At 39.9% G+C, this 15,573-nt stretch overlaps 1 protein-coding gene across 1 annotated transcript in view; it reads right to left on the bottom strand.

Moving 5' to 3' along the window:
* itfg1 (integrin alpha FG-GAP repeat containing 1) overlaps positions 1 to 15,573 on the bottom strand; it is a 224,802-nt gene that overhangs the window by 1,680 nt on the left and 207,549 nt on the right. The window lies entirely within an intron of this gene.

The following is a 15,573-nucleotide window of genomic DNA, read 5'->3' on the forward strand; positions in this document are numbered from 1 at the left end:
CAGCCTACTGGGTAAACATGTTCTTTCTGCTTTTTTATACTAATTTAAGCTTGTTCTACATTTTCAGCTATCGTTTTAGCATGTTCAAGTCAATTTTTAAGCCAAAATTTCAGATTAATTCAAGTTTTTCATGATAATTTGTGCTACTTTGAGGCTAATTAACGTCTTTATGTTAATTTTAGCTTGTTATGTCCATTCACACTTTTTTCTACTAATTTCTGCTATTTCAGCTGTTTTTATGCAAATTTTGTATTTACTTCCATCATTCATGAACTAATTTCAGCTCTTTCTGCTTCCTTCTGGTAATTTAAGCTTCTTTCTGCATTTTCAGCTACTTTTCAGATTTTTTTTTTCTAATTTCAGCTTTTTTTTAGCTAATTTCCTATAATTTTTGCGTTAATTTCTGCTTATTTAAACCTAACTCAGCAAATATGTGTGCTTTCTGCGTTCTTCTGCTACTGTAGGCTAGTTCTTCATTTCAGCTACATTTCAGCAGATTTGAGCTAATTTCAGCTGTTTTTCAGCAAGTTCTTCTGCAATAAGCATTCACACTGCATTTTAGCAGGAACTGCACAAAATAATACAGAAGTATGCTGGTTTAATCTGGTGTAAGAAATGTTCAGTAAATGCACTTAACCTGTTTTTCCATTGCATGGCTTCAATAATAGTGGAGCCTGTTGCTCTAAAACCAAACTAAATGTTTCACATGTCCAAAATGACCAAAACTACTGAACCATCACTGAGTCAGGCTTTAGGACTGTGAGTTTATAATAAACCATGAGGACAGTTTTACCACGGAGCCTGAAGAATAAAGTGTGTGATAAAAAAAGGGTTTTAGTTTTGTGTTCTTTGGACCACAGATCTGTCACCTCAGCAGTTTTAAATGAGCTCAGGCCCAGAGAAGGCCACGATGCATTTATTTTATTTTAAACTCTAGGCCACATTGTTGAACGCAGAGTTGAGGTGTTCAAAAAGTTTTATTGAACCCATTAAATTATTTTTCCAGGATGGATTTTTGTAAAAACAAAACAAAAAACTAAATAAATAAAATAAAAAGTAAAAAAAAACAACAACAAAAAAAACAAACGCATTCTGAAGCTGAAGAGTTTTCTCTTCCCATTCAGGAGACTTTTAATTAATTATAAAATGTCTGGAGTGTGTGGCGTTCCAAGCTTTATAAAACTGCATGAGAGGCCTGGTGTAGATTAGACTGGAACTACTCGCTCTGAACAATGAAGGCTCGTTAGGTTCTTTGTCTGCCTGGTTCACAGAGATGTTTGGGTCACCTGCATGAAGGTGTGGATTGGAGTGGAGCTGACCTGGAATCAGGCCTAAAGCTGCATTGTATGTTTTTGAAAGTTGCAATCTGAGACCTCCTCCTCTGTTTAAAGGAGTTTTTTCTTGTTTGATGTTAAATTTCTTCCTTCACCTCCCTCTCCAACCATCTCTTCTCTGTCCAAAATATGAACATTTTGGTCCTTTAAAGAGCGTCCCTTATCCTCGAGGTGTAGGTGGACCGTTGTTGTGTCCTGAAGAGCTGCTCTCTGGTGTTGAGCCATGTGTCGGTGGAGAGGTTGTTTAGGTTTAGTTTCTCCAATACAGAGGTCTGAACATTCCTCACTGACCTGCAGACACCACACTGCTCAGTTTAGGTTTGGGTCCTGTTGGGTTTAAAATGTACCAGGATGTTTTGTTTGGAGAAAATCCTTCTGAGTTTTTCAGATACTCCAGCAACATATGGGATGATGATGTTTTTGCGTTTGTGCTTCTCTCTGTTCTGTTCTGTAGAGTTTTTTAGATTTGTTTCCTGATTGGACAAAGGCCCAGTAAGAATATGCACAGGTTTGGAGCACTTCTTGATGATGTGTTTCTGCTCCTCTTCCTTCCCTTCTGTCTTTGTGGGGACAAGTTCAGCCTGGTGGTGTAAAGTTTAATGACAGAACGTTTGCGTTCCAGTGGGTGGTGGGAGTCAAACAGAAGGTGCTGATCTGTGTGAGTAGGTTCCTTGTAAACTTCACGTTGAGGCTTCCATCTTTTCCCATGTTCACCAAACGGTGCAGAAAAGGCAGCCTGTTGTCGTTGGCTCCCACTCTGGTAAACTTGATGTAGTTGTCCATAGAGTTGACGTGTCTGCTCAGCGCTTCTATTACATTCACATGGATTTTGACCCAAGTGTTATAAACATATCTGAACAAGTGGCTCGGAGTTGTTCCCTTGAAAAAGTCCAGGACACTCTGTTCCACTTCCTCCATGTAGAGATTGGCCACAATGGGTGACACCGGAGATCCCATGACACAACCATGCCTCTGTCTGTAAAAGCTGTCACTGAACTTGAAATAAGTTGTGGAAAAGCAGAGGTCCAGCAGAGTACAGATCTGGTTCATGGTGAAATTGGTCCTGTTGCTAAGGTCATTACTTTGTTGAACGTTTCCTGCCAGTTTCTACTGCCTCTGGTGGGTATACTGGTGAAAAGTGAAGAGACATCAAAAGATACAAGAGTTTCTCCTGGCACCATCTGCAAATGTCTAACTTTGTTTGCAAAGTCCATGGAGTTCTCTGTGTGATGTGGTGTGTTTCCCACAAGAGGAGCTAAAACAGCAGCGAGACGTTTTGCAATATTACATGTCACCAAGTTCATGCTGCTGACGATGGCTCATGTTCTATAAAGATTGGAGTTCCACTTCAGACATTTTATAATTGATAAAGCCTCCCGGACGAGAAGCAAATCTTTCCAATCTTTCTTCTTCCATCCTCAGCTTCAGAATATACTGTAAGTCCAGTTGCTTTTGCGTTTTAACCTTTTTTGGGATTGATCATGCTGTGGATGACTGAGACATATGGATTTATTTTTTAACTGAGTTGCCACACGAAGGCCCAGCAGTCACAATAATTCTGTTCTGGTTTTCAGCCTCGACTCTGGTGCGCCCAGATTTCTCTGAACCTTTAATGAGAAACTCCAAGAAGTAATCTGAAGTATCAGTCAAAGCCTTGGACACAGCTGTCCATTCAGTTTGAAAGAGGACGTCTGTTCAGACTCATGACTGTTTACAGCAACATCTGTTTATTAAAATGTTACAGACGGATTTTCACTTCTTTACTCCTGATCAGCCTCTCTGGGATGCTTGTCCTGCTCATACCAAGTAATACAATTTTTTTTTACATTATTTTTTAAAACAACAATTTGAAAACATCAAAATAAAAGTGTTATGCTGTCTTCACATTATATTTCACTGTGGAGTGTTTGCCATGAAATGGTCAAACTTTGTTGGAGGAATAATTTGTGAAACATCTTCAAGAATCAAGAGAAGTTCAGCTGCCTTCAACTGAACCACTCAATGTGAAAATGATGGATTAAGTCTTTTTGTGAATAGATTGTAAATCGTCTTGAGGAATGATGTAACATTTAACGAACAATGAGCAACAGAAAATAGGGGAGAGTAAACAGGGCTGGAAACTAGATTCACCAAGGAGAGACATTTGGACTGTCTCCACCTGCCTGGAGATTGAAATGGTCAAAAGTCGTTTGACTAAACAATCCATCAAAGGCAACTAAAACAGTGCCGTCTTCCTCTCATCAGCTGACCACAGACACTTGACAGATTAAAGCTGCTGACAGATACAACCAACAGATTGGCTAACTAGTATTTGTTCAACAAGACTGATGCTGCACCTGAAATGTGACTAAAGGTGTTAAAGTTAAGTCAAAACTACTCAGAATCTGTGAGCATCTGTCTGAATGCCAACACTTATTACACTGTGTTATATCTAAACCTCAAGCTGATAGAAATCAGCAGCCGAAAACTTAGATTCAGAGAACCTGCAGTGTCAAATTCTGACAGAGGCTTCTTTTAGCCGTCATAACCAAGCATATTACTCATTATTGACGCACTGATTCATTAATTGATCATTTTTCTCGACAAGATGACAAGCTTCAGGCGAGCCGACTTGCCCTGATGACACGCACGCAGCTGGATATGTCATGGATTCCTGGGGATATTGGAATGTCTATCTTTGCTGTCCACCAAGGATGTTGAAGACACAATATATATTTTGATTTATGATAACAGGTTTCCTGCTTTTTGGAATTGGCTGGTTCTTGGCTTATCAACAAACAAGGAAGTCGTCGGCAGCAAATTTGGCCCTGGTCAGGCTGCCTACCTTATGTGATGGTTTGCTTCGTGCCTCGAGCACCCAGACTCAGTTGCATTGCAAACTGAACGCTGGCAGGATGGATCCGATCGTGGGGAATACTCTCAGGCATGGACCAGTGGTGTGTCCACCTAATTTGGATGTTTGTGCTTCACGAGGACCAGCAAAGACTAAAGGCAGACATGAATTAGTAAAGTTCTGCCTGTTCCCAAAACAAATGTTGTTTACCTGAATTCGGCTCCCCGGCTGGTCTTGACAGGCCCCTTATCTCAATTCACCTGGAGGCCTTGCAAATTTGATGCTCTGCCCCCTCCCCTCCCACAGAGGAAGTCTGCGGATCTATCAGAGGGACCTGGCTGAATAAACATTGTGTCATCATTTCAGAACTCTTGGGTTCTCTCTGGTGCTGTCCTAGGTTGACCTCGGCACAAGAGTGTTTACAGATCTCACCAGAGGGAACTGACTGATTACACAATTCTTATCAGAACTCCTACAGTGCCTCTGGAGTGTCCTTGGACACACTCACCGCTCTTATTGTCTCCCCTCCCCTGCGGAATGTCTGCATCACTATGTGTCTATGTGCGGGGTGTTCTTTCAATATCAGGCTATATCACCTGGGCCAGGGAGTGAGAATTTGATTTTGCCTCCAAATCCTATACATGTGTCACTTTCATTACTTTTTGTCTGTCTAAACAGGTCTCACTTGTAAATGAGTCCTTGAGGCTCAATGTGATTTATCTGTGTAAATAAATGTTGAATGAATTAAGAATCTCACTGATATTGTTGGAATCTGTGTTTCACCTCTACCGTCAGTTCTTTTAGTATTCCACCAGATGGCACCAAGGAGCCGGCTGGCAGGGCTGGTCGCAGCAGGTGTGCTCACACACACCTGCCATCCATCTGCTCTCATCAGGAGAAGCTTAAGAGGAAGCTCCTGCCAATCCTTCAACGCCAGAGTGTCAACCTTTGTGGTAACTCATACCCTCTGAGCTCTCTCTGATTCTTGTTGTTTTATTGACCTCCTTACCTTTGTTTACTTGGTGCTCTCCACCTTAAATCCCAGGTTACTCCTGCCTCCATTCTGGATTCCGTTACAGTTTCCTTCTTGAGAGGAACTCAGTCAGCAGCAAACTTCTGCCATTGCTGGATCATCTTTAAACCTCGGCTGTTTTCTGGACTCCTCGCTCCATCCGAGTTCTGATTGAACCTGCTCCGCCTTCCACCAAGCTCCTTGGCGTCAATCATTAACCATCTACCAACAATCTACTTCCTGGATCTCCACTGTTAATCTCAATAACCAAACTCCAGCCTTCTTTGATCCCACTCACCTCTCCCTGTCAGATTTCCCCTCAACCTCAAGTAAGCAGTTTTCTTCCTTCAATCATTCAAGAACTCAATTCACTACTCACCTCTTCTTTGTTTGTCTCCAGAGACCCGGTTAGCAGTTTGGTCCTTGTTGGCTTCCAGATCCTTACTTTCCCCGAATGACATCATCTCATTACCATTACGGAGATTGAAATAAAACTCTTAAATCTTTATTGGTTTCTCTGAGAGCTTCACTGCATGTGGGTCAAACATTTATCTAAAACCATGACAGATATAATAGGTTTAGTAACCTCTCGGGTTTAGACGTGCTTTAAAAAGTGCAAAAACATGAAAATGTTACAAACAGGAATGAGAAACACAGCTTTTGTGTTCTTGACTTGAGTTCATGTCATGTAAATGTGTGTGTGTTTATCTCCAGCCTCGCCTGGTCAGTGGAACATGCAGGTGGACAAGCTGAGGAACAGAAACTCTGCAGGGACCACCTAAACCCTGTTAGGGAATGTTGGTCAAGGTTTGTGGATGTTTTTAACTACTATGGCTGAGAATGTTAACTGCCCATGAACCATGCGTTTGAGTTGGCAGAGAGAGTGGGATGAGGAGATGATTTGATAATGCACACGCAGCTGGCAGTCCAAGGACACCAGTCTGTCTGTGAGCTGTGAGAGATGTTAAGCTTATAAAAACAAGCCTCACACACTGCCCATGGCAGATTCTCATCACTGGGCACCATGCATTCTGTACATCCGTGTAACCTGCTGTGAAAGTCTGCCCTTGCAAGTAAAACCGGTAAAACTCGTCTCCCATCACTGAGTGTGCCTTAATTTGAGTAAGTAAGACGAATAGAGGATATTTTTATCCAACAACCCCTCAACTCTTCTTCCTCAAAACCCACTGAGCCCACATGTTCTCAGTTTTCCAGCCGTGTTAAACATTCAGCCAACACGTTTTGTGATGTTCTCCATTTCCCTCCCTGATTTGATAGCTGGCTTTGTCTTACAAAAAACAAATCCAGTTCCCCATCCTGAGTGTTCCTGAGTACAGTAGTCTCTCGCCAATTCGCAGTTCATTTTTTGCGGACTCGCTCTATCGCGGATTTTCAAAATAAGATTGGCTGATTGATGGATGAGCCACACAATCGGCATGAAATTTTTATTTAAAATAAATTATTTTAAATTATTTAGCATCTGCTGCACATTTGTGCAGCCCACAGGTGAAGCTTCCTCCTGCATTGTGTCATATCTCTGCTCGGCAGCAGAGAAGTGGGCGTGGCCAAGAGCGCTGGTAGGTGGCAGAGAGCTGAGATCTTGATATTCTGTACTCTTTTAGAGTGTTTAGAGTTTAGAAACATTGTTTAGAATATTGCAAGTGTGGGAAGGGTTTAAAACACCTTTATATATATATATATATATATATATATATATATATATATATATACTAAAATAAACAATTACTTACTAATTGTACTACTATTCTTACTTGGTGGTTTTTCACTTATCGCCGGGCTTCAGGGTACAAATCCCCTGTGATAAACGAGGGACTACTGTACAGTTTAGTTCTAGTTTAACAATTATAAACAGTGTGCAGGTCCCTGTGGCATTCTGCTCAGACCTTCTTTAAAAGATGAAGTTAGATGTGATGTGAAGGATCAAGCCTTTTTCAGTTCTTAGTAGTTTTTTCCAATACGGCAGCAGGCTTTGACACACTGATAAGTTAATTTGCACATCTTTTCAGTCTATTTATTCATGACACATTTGGACTTTGTGTACATTTAATTAAATACTGACAAAATCCACAAAAAAAACTATAAGCTATATTTGAATGGAGCTTTGCCGCAGTAAGTTTTTAGGGTATTAAATCCTGTTTCAAGGATTTCTTTACTGAGCTGCAGCACATGGACAGCTTTTAACGTAACAAAATCTCGACTTACGAGCATCCTCAGTTTGAATGCAGCAAGTCAGAGCGCTGAAATCTCATAGCTTTGACTCAGTTTCATATTGTTGCTCAGAATAACATTTATAAATTTGGTCTCCAGCTTTCACGGTGGATTGGGACAGCGGGGGGTCTTTTCACAGCCAGAGGGAACATTTGAAGCCACCACCAACAACTTCAATGTGAGCATGTGAAAATTGCTTCAAGGATCACTTCAAAATGTGTGATCTTATTGTGCAATTGTGTACCACGCCAAGTTGGAGCTAATTTTACCCACGTTGTGCCACTGGCAGCTTAAAGCATAACATGTTATAAGCTAATTACAGGTTTTATTATTTTTTTAAACAATTTTCAGAAAATTGTAGGGTAATTTTGTAAAAATACACACACAAAACTGTATAAACACCATTTTTGTATTTTTTGAGTCTACTAAAATTGTTGATAAATGTCACAAAATGACAGATTTTGCATTAAGTTTTACTGTAAATTTGGAAGCTTGTACTGAATAAATAGTTTGAGATAAGAACATCTTTAAGGTGAGCAGAAATTAAAAACAAAACACGTCAAAAGGATATTTTTAGGTAGCTGAGCACAAATTCAAAACCAATATTCTGTATCACTTGGACAGATAATTATTTAAGCTCAACAATGACGTTCCAATTGATGGAAAAATGGTTTCAACAAAAATGTTTTTTAATGCATTTTAATAAAAGGAAAACAGTATATATATATATATATATATATATATATATACACATACAGTATAGTTTTTATAAAAACTGATGGGAAACTGCAACGTAGTGAAGATTCAACTTGTCTGCTGGCTTCCATAGCTAGAGAACTTTACTAATTGGCTTTTCTATGTATGTGAACGTTCCTGTAAAGTGCTGAGACAACTTTGTTGTGATATGGCGCTATATGAATAAACTGAATTGAATTGAAATTGATTTGAAAAACACCGAGTACCATAATTTTTGCTGTATAAGTCACAGTTTTTTGCATAAATTAGAATGCTTGCGACTTACAGAGCGAAGCGACATATTTATGTTTTCCCCCCATATTTATAACCCAATTTTTATCTGAGAACTGACAAATTCATTCATTCTGACATGGAAAGTATTGAACACTACCATTTGCAGCCATTAGAGAGCCTTCGACTAATATGGCAAGCCAAGTGTCTCATTAATAGGTAAAACTGGCTATTAATGAGACACTTGGCTTGCCATACCAAGCCACGTTCGTATCGCACCAGAACTCCTGGAGCAAACGTCAACTCAGCTGCATTTCGCCACGACGCCCAGGCGAAATGCAGCTGAGTTGACCATTAAAGTGCATTTATTAAGGAAAAGTTCAACTGAGACACACCTTTACTATAATGTTGAGCAAACAAATAATTGTTTTTAGGTGATTATCTTGTTAAATTTTACAGAAATGCACAGCAAGTCCTCCCTCTGCCCGCTTCTGCGAATCAGCTTTTGAAATTCAGCTGATTTGACCAATATAGTGCATTTATTAAGGAAAAGTTCAATTGAGACACACCTTTGCTATAATTTCGAGCAAACAAAAAGTTGTTTTTAAGTGTTAATCTTGTTAAATTCTTGTTAAAGTCCTCCTGTGCACGCTCCCGTGGACACCATTTGGCAGCCAATTGATTTTTGGCACAACACCGGCCCACATTTCTGGGTTGTCAGCGGTGACATGTAACAAACGTGACGCATCAGTAGTGATGCATAATAGACGTGACTTATACGGTGGTGCGACGTGTATGGCAGCAAGTATGGTAATATATAAACCAGAGAAGCTTTTTGAGATAAATATGCTTTCTCTCTGAGCATCAGCTCATTTCGAATGACGACCAATTTGCAGCATCCAAGAGATGGACAGCGACATGTTAACTCTGTCAGTTTGGGTTTGTAATAAAGCCTTCATGTATCTTCAAAAAAGGCCCATCTCAAATTGATCTATGTCCTTCTGTTAATGTGAAAACTCTTCAGGAGCAGATGGAGAGATGCCCTTAGCTCTAGATGACAACTGCATTTGTTTGCGCTGCTTTAATTGACTATCCAGGGCTTTTCACCAAATCGTCAGCTGGAATATTTATTAAGCATGGTATTGATTTGTGCATTAAAAAAAAAAGATTGTATTGACAAAATGGCAGGTTTGTGTCTGAAAGCATGTCCAGAGCTGCAGGGTGGGTTGTTGTAGACTGACGGGATTCAAATGTCAACTCATTAAGTTTGACTTGTGTGAAAATGAGATCGATGCAAGTCTGCTTTCCGTTTCTGACTTGGATTTGTTCAGATATTTGAATAAACCAGTTAGCATTGCAATGCACAGAGGTTTATGGGATTTTGTCTATAGGAGTCCTTGAGGATTGTTGCAGGGTAGACCACACATCTTTGCCCCCTTCTCTGTGCTCCTGCCCTCCATCTGACTTTGTTATTGGAAGAGCAAATACCAAAGGCAGCAGCTCAAACAGACAGAAATGCTAAATGTCAATCAGCTGGCTCACCCTGACCTTACTGGATGCCCCGTCGTTGGTGAGATGGAGGAAGATGAGATATGAGGGAGGAAGTTAGCACCTGGTGTACATTATTCACCCCCCAGTCTTGATTCCCCGGATGGAGCCGGAGGTCACACAGCATTAGCCTGTCTGTCCTGATGTGTGCCTTTCAGTCATCAAGGCCATTTAAAATCGAACTGCTGCGTTTTAGAAAGGGCGCGAGTCTGAAATGAATGTTTGATCACAGAGCTGCAGCCCTCCACAGACACACAGCACTGGACTTTACGGGAGAAAACGACCGCAATTTGAAAACTTGAAGTTTAAAACAGATTCTGATTTATGACAACAACGATGACATGTCTGTCCGGTGTTGAGGGGTAATGCCTCTCATGTCCAAGGCATCAAACCCCATCAGAGCCTTCAATCAGAATATATGTCAACTACAGAACCTGTGTACAAACCACTTGGTCACAACATATTCAAACACAGACACACTTTCTACTCTTAAAACATTACATTTACAGTCTTTGAGGGTTTTCGATACAAACTGAGTTTTAGTTTGAGCGTCTCCACATAAAAACGTAAAGAAGAGTTATTGTTTTTATTATTATTAGTCTAATGATTCAATTTGTGTTTAATAGTGGTTCCTGTAAACTTAAAACATGAGGCTAAAGTCCAGTGAAACGGGGCTTCCTCATGCACAAAACAAGTGTGTTGAGGTGACAGAGGAAAGACTTGGAGAAGCTTTAATTTGCTAAATTTTGTGAAAGAGACAAAGCACTGACGAGCGTCACAAGAAAAACAGGCTGGGTGTTTATAGAAGACAGCTATGGTGATGATTGCAGCATCCTTTTCATGGTTTAAAGAAAGAAAGGAAAAACTTCACAGTATAATTTTACTGAAGAAAACTAAATGATATCATCAAAACAAGAGGACCTGATGAGAGAAAATCCACCAAAAGATGCAGTTTATTCATACGCCTCAACAGCTTAAAGGCCTGATTAGACTTCACTATAAAAAGACATCAGTTCTGAAAATGCACCATTTAAGGAAAAATACAGCGTGTAAATGATTTAGTTCTTCCCCTGCAAAAAACAAAAAGTAAATAAGGAATATATAAGTTCTGTCCGTGAGGCTGACACTTTGTCTGCTTAGATTAAGTTTAAGTCTTTACTTTTTCATAAATCCTATAGTTAGGGTTGACTTGGGTTTCCCAGAATCAGAATCAGAATCAGTTTATTATCGCCATGTCAATGAACGAGGTTCACAAACTAGGAATTTGCTTTGACATAAGGTGCAAATAGTAATAAAGTAAAATAAAGTAAAAATGAAGTAAAAATGAAGTAAAAATGAGAACATTACATAAGACATAAGACCTGTGTACACCCACAAATAAAGTAAAATTAAAAACATAAACGTGTACACCCATACAATAGAAACAATAAAAAAGCTTAGAAAACAATACAGATGGAGTATTCAATTATAATACAGATGTTATGTGACCAAAGCAGAAATTATGAGGTAGCACTATGAGTGTTCAGGAGTCCAACAACGGAGGGGAAGAAACTGAAACTGAAACTTCCAGAGCTTTCCTTTACTTATGCTGCTGTGGGCTTAGACTGCTGAGGACAAACTGACCACATTCCTCACTCTGCTGCTGTCTTTACTTGCTCTACTCCACCTGCTTTGTATTTGTAATTATTTCTATCTTTACATGTGTTTTTTGTCTTTCCTCCTATAGAAAGTCAGAGAGTCAGAGAGTCAGAGTTTCTTTATTGTCATTCGCACCTCATGTGGTACATGTGGTGGAGCGAAATTATGTACACGGGGTCCCAGTTACATCCAACAATAAAATGTATAAGAAAAACAATAATAACATCTAAGATATGAACTAAGAAAAACATCAACTAAATATACACTAAGCACTCATAACATAAAACATAGAACATCAGCACAAACATGAACATGAGTCTGTGAGCAGATGTGCACGCATGAACACATCAACATTGAAACAGATCAGCAGCAACATGAAACAGATCAGCAGCAACATGATATGGTTTTTCACAGTGATTATTCTAGTTAGAGATTCATGAGTCTAACAGCCTCAGGGTAGAAGCTGTTCCTCAGTCTAGTGGTTCTACACTTAATGCTCCTTAACCTCCTTCCTGAGGGGAGTGGGACAAAAAGTGTGTGTGCTGGGTGAGTGGGGTTCTTCATGATGCAGGTGGCCCTCTTCCTGCATCTGGAGGTGTAGATGTCTGTGATGGTGGGGAGACTGATTCCAACAGATTTCTGTGCAGCCTTCACCACTCTCTGCAAAGCTTTTCTTTCTGCAGCTGTGCAGCCTCCATGCCACACATTGATGCTCGAGCACAGGATGCTCTCCACTGCACACCTGTAGAAGGAGGTGAGGACTGAGCTTCCCAGACCAGCTCGTCTCAGCCATCTGAGGAAGTAGAGTCTCTGATGAGCTTTCTTGATCAGGCTGGTAGTGTTGTTGCTCCAGCTGAGGTTGTCATTCATGTGTACACCCAAGTACTTGTAGCTGGAGACCACTTCCACCGCAGATCCTCTTATGTTCAGGGGGGTGTAGATGTTTTTGTTCCTTCTGAAGTCCAAAAGTACACCTGAAAGTACACCTGGACCTGCCGTTCTGTGTTTGTTCCTCCTTCCTGTTCCTCTCAAACCCAGCTGGTTGAAGCAGATGGCCGCTCGTCCTGAGCTTGGTTCTGCTGGAGGTTTCTTCCTCATGAGGGAGTTTTTCCTTTCCACTGTCGCCTTTGTGCTTGCTCAAGATGGGAGACTGTGATGAAGTGAAGGTTCAACACAATCTGCTGGCTGCCTTAGATAGAGAACTTTTACTAAGTGGCTTTTTTTATGTATGTGGATGCTTCTGTTCAGTGCACTGAGATGACTTCTGTTGTGACTTGGTGCTATAGATAAATAAACTAAATTGAATTGAACATCACTCGTCATTTTTCATGTCAGAAATTTAAACTAAGGTCATCTTACGATGAGAAATGATGGACTTGTAGCTGTTTGTTTTGGTCAAATATAAAAAAGAAATTATGAATGACCTTACATGAAGCAAGATCCAGAGCTCGGGATATGCATTGTGAATAACTTTCGGCTACAACCAAGGCCATCCATAAATAAGTCGCTTGGGCCTATAAGTCAACACAAGGTGCAGAGAGAATAACCTTCACATCAATGTGAAGAAGACAAAGGAGATGATTGTGGACTTCAGAAGGAACAAAAACACCTACACCCCCCTGAACATAAGAGGATCTGCGGTGGAAGTGGTCTCCAGCTACAAGTACTTGGGTGTACACATGAATGACAACCTCAGCTGGAGCAACAACACTACCAGCCTGATCAAGAAAGCTCATCAGAGACTCTACTTCCTCAGATGGCTGAGACGAGCTGGTCTGGGAAGCTCAGTCCTCACCTCCTTCTACAGGTGTGCAGTGGAGAGCATCCTGTGCTCGAGCATCAATGTGTGGCATGGAGGCTGCACAGCTGCAGAAAGAAAAGCTTTGCAGAGAGTGGTGAAGGCTGCACAGAAATCTGTTGGAATCAGTCTCCCCACCATCACAGACATCTACACCTCCAGATGCAGGAAGAGGGCCACCTGCATCATGAAGAACCCCACTCACCCAGCACACACACTTTTTGTCCCACTCCCCTCAGGAAGGAGGTTAAGGAGCATTAAGTGTAGAACCACTAGACTGAGGAACAGCTTCTACCCTGAGGCTGTTAGACTCATGAATCTCTAACTAGAATAATCACTGTGAAAAACCATATCATGTTGCTGCTGATCTGTTTCATGTTGCTGCTGATCTGTTTCAATGTTGATGTGTTCATGCGTGCACATCTGCTCACAGACTCATGTTCATGTTTGTGCTGATGTTCAATGTTTTATGCTATTAGTGCTTAGTGTATATTTAGTTGATGTTTTTCTTAGTTCATATCTTAGATGTTATTACTGTTTTTCTTAGACATTTTATTGTTGGATGTAACTGGGACCCCGTGTACATAATTTCGCTCCACCACATGTACCACATGAGGTGCGAATGACAATAAAGAAACTCTGACTCTGACTCTCTGATAAGTCGCAGGGCATGCAAATTATGCAAAAAAACGTGACTTATAGGCTGAAAAATATGGTAATTAAAAAAACTAACAACCCCCCCCTCCCCCTTTACAAGAATCTGGTCTTTTCATTTGTCTTAAATTGTAAAAATATCAGTGAATGTTAAAAATCATTAGATACTGTTAGCTTTATAATGTCATCCCTAGTGGCCACAAAAGAACCCCTCCAACAAATCTAAAGTGGCCCATGGGCCACCAGTTGATAATCACAGTTGTAGCAGGTTGTTGCGGCTCTGAACACTTTTAATTTAGTGAATGAAGGCGTAAAAATGGCTCTTTTGATGGTAAAGGTTGCCGACCCCTGGTTTAGACAAAGAGATGTGAAGACAGCATGAAAGTGAACTGTACCACACTGAAAGAAAAAAAAGTAAGGGATTAATCTAGAAGTGGTGATCTGAATATCACAATTCTTCTGGAAGATAACCAAGGTTGAAGTGTAGAAACAAACTGTCGGCTGAGACTCAGTTAAATGAAGATATATATACTGCAGAAACAATCTGTTTCGAATAAAAAAGATCACTATTTTAATGTCGAGCACCTGAAGTCAACCTTAGAGCTAGGTTTCACTTGTAGGAGACACAGTTAAATATAAAAAGACTCAAAACAACAAGAGAATATTGCTGCAGTAACGGCCTGTTAAGAACTCATACAGTAGGTTAAACCCCACAGGAACCATGAGCTCAGACTACACAGTCTCTGCCTGCAGAGAATCAAACAGGTATCAAAAATAACCGTTTTATGTAAGAGTTTATCGATTTCTTTGCAATAAAATGTGAGCTCTTGAAAATGGAGCGCTGAAGGTAAAAAGGTTTTGTCAGAAGTTCTTTACAAAACAAGAAATATGACAAATCTGTCACTGTGCAAGTATTTGAATACCTGAATATAAATACTTTCATAAGAAACAAAACAATGAACAATTCTAGTGCATGCATTGTATAAATGAGAATCCCAGTGTTGTGGAAATCTGATCATTTAGTAATCACACGCTGACGCAAATAAAACCTGGATGTAGAGTAAATATTTAATGTGTCACAAAGTTTGTGTTAGTGCACTAAACTGGAAAAAGACAAAACCATTCAATGACGTGTTTTGTGCTTAATTAATGTTGGTTGTCAATCAGTAGCTTCAGTTTGCTTAAAGATGGTGGCCAACTAAACATGTTTAGTTGTAAAAATGTTAAAAACTTCTTGATGCCTAGAAGATCATAAATGCTTAAATCAAATAATGTTTGACAAAAGTATTTGTATGTACTAATCTAATAATCAATGCTTATAGATGTTTCTGAGTGTTTTTAATAAACAATATAATGCAACAATTTTAAAAGGTTTCTGTGTTAAACTGGAATAGTCTGAAGCTACTGTATGCAGTGGTTCTCAAACTGGGGTCCCCGGACCCCCGCGAGCTGGTGCTCAGGGGTTCACAAAAATATAAAATAAAAATAAATAAATAAATATACACACACACATATATATATATATATATATATATATATATATATATATATATATATATAT

The sequence above is a fragment of the Nematolebias whitei genome, chromosome 2, assembly GCF_014905685.2.
Source record: "Nematolebias whitei isolate Nwh7 chromosome 2, NemWhi1, whole genome shotgun sequence".
Classification (NCBI taxonomy): domain Eukaryota; kingdom Metazoa; phylum Chordata; class Actinopteri; order Cyprinodontiformes; family Rivulidae; genus Nematolebias; species Nematolebias whitei.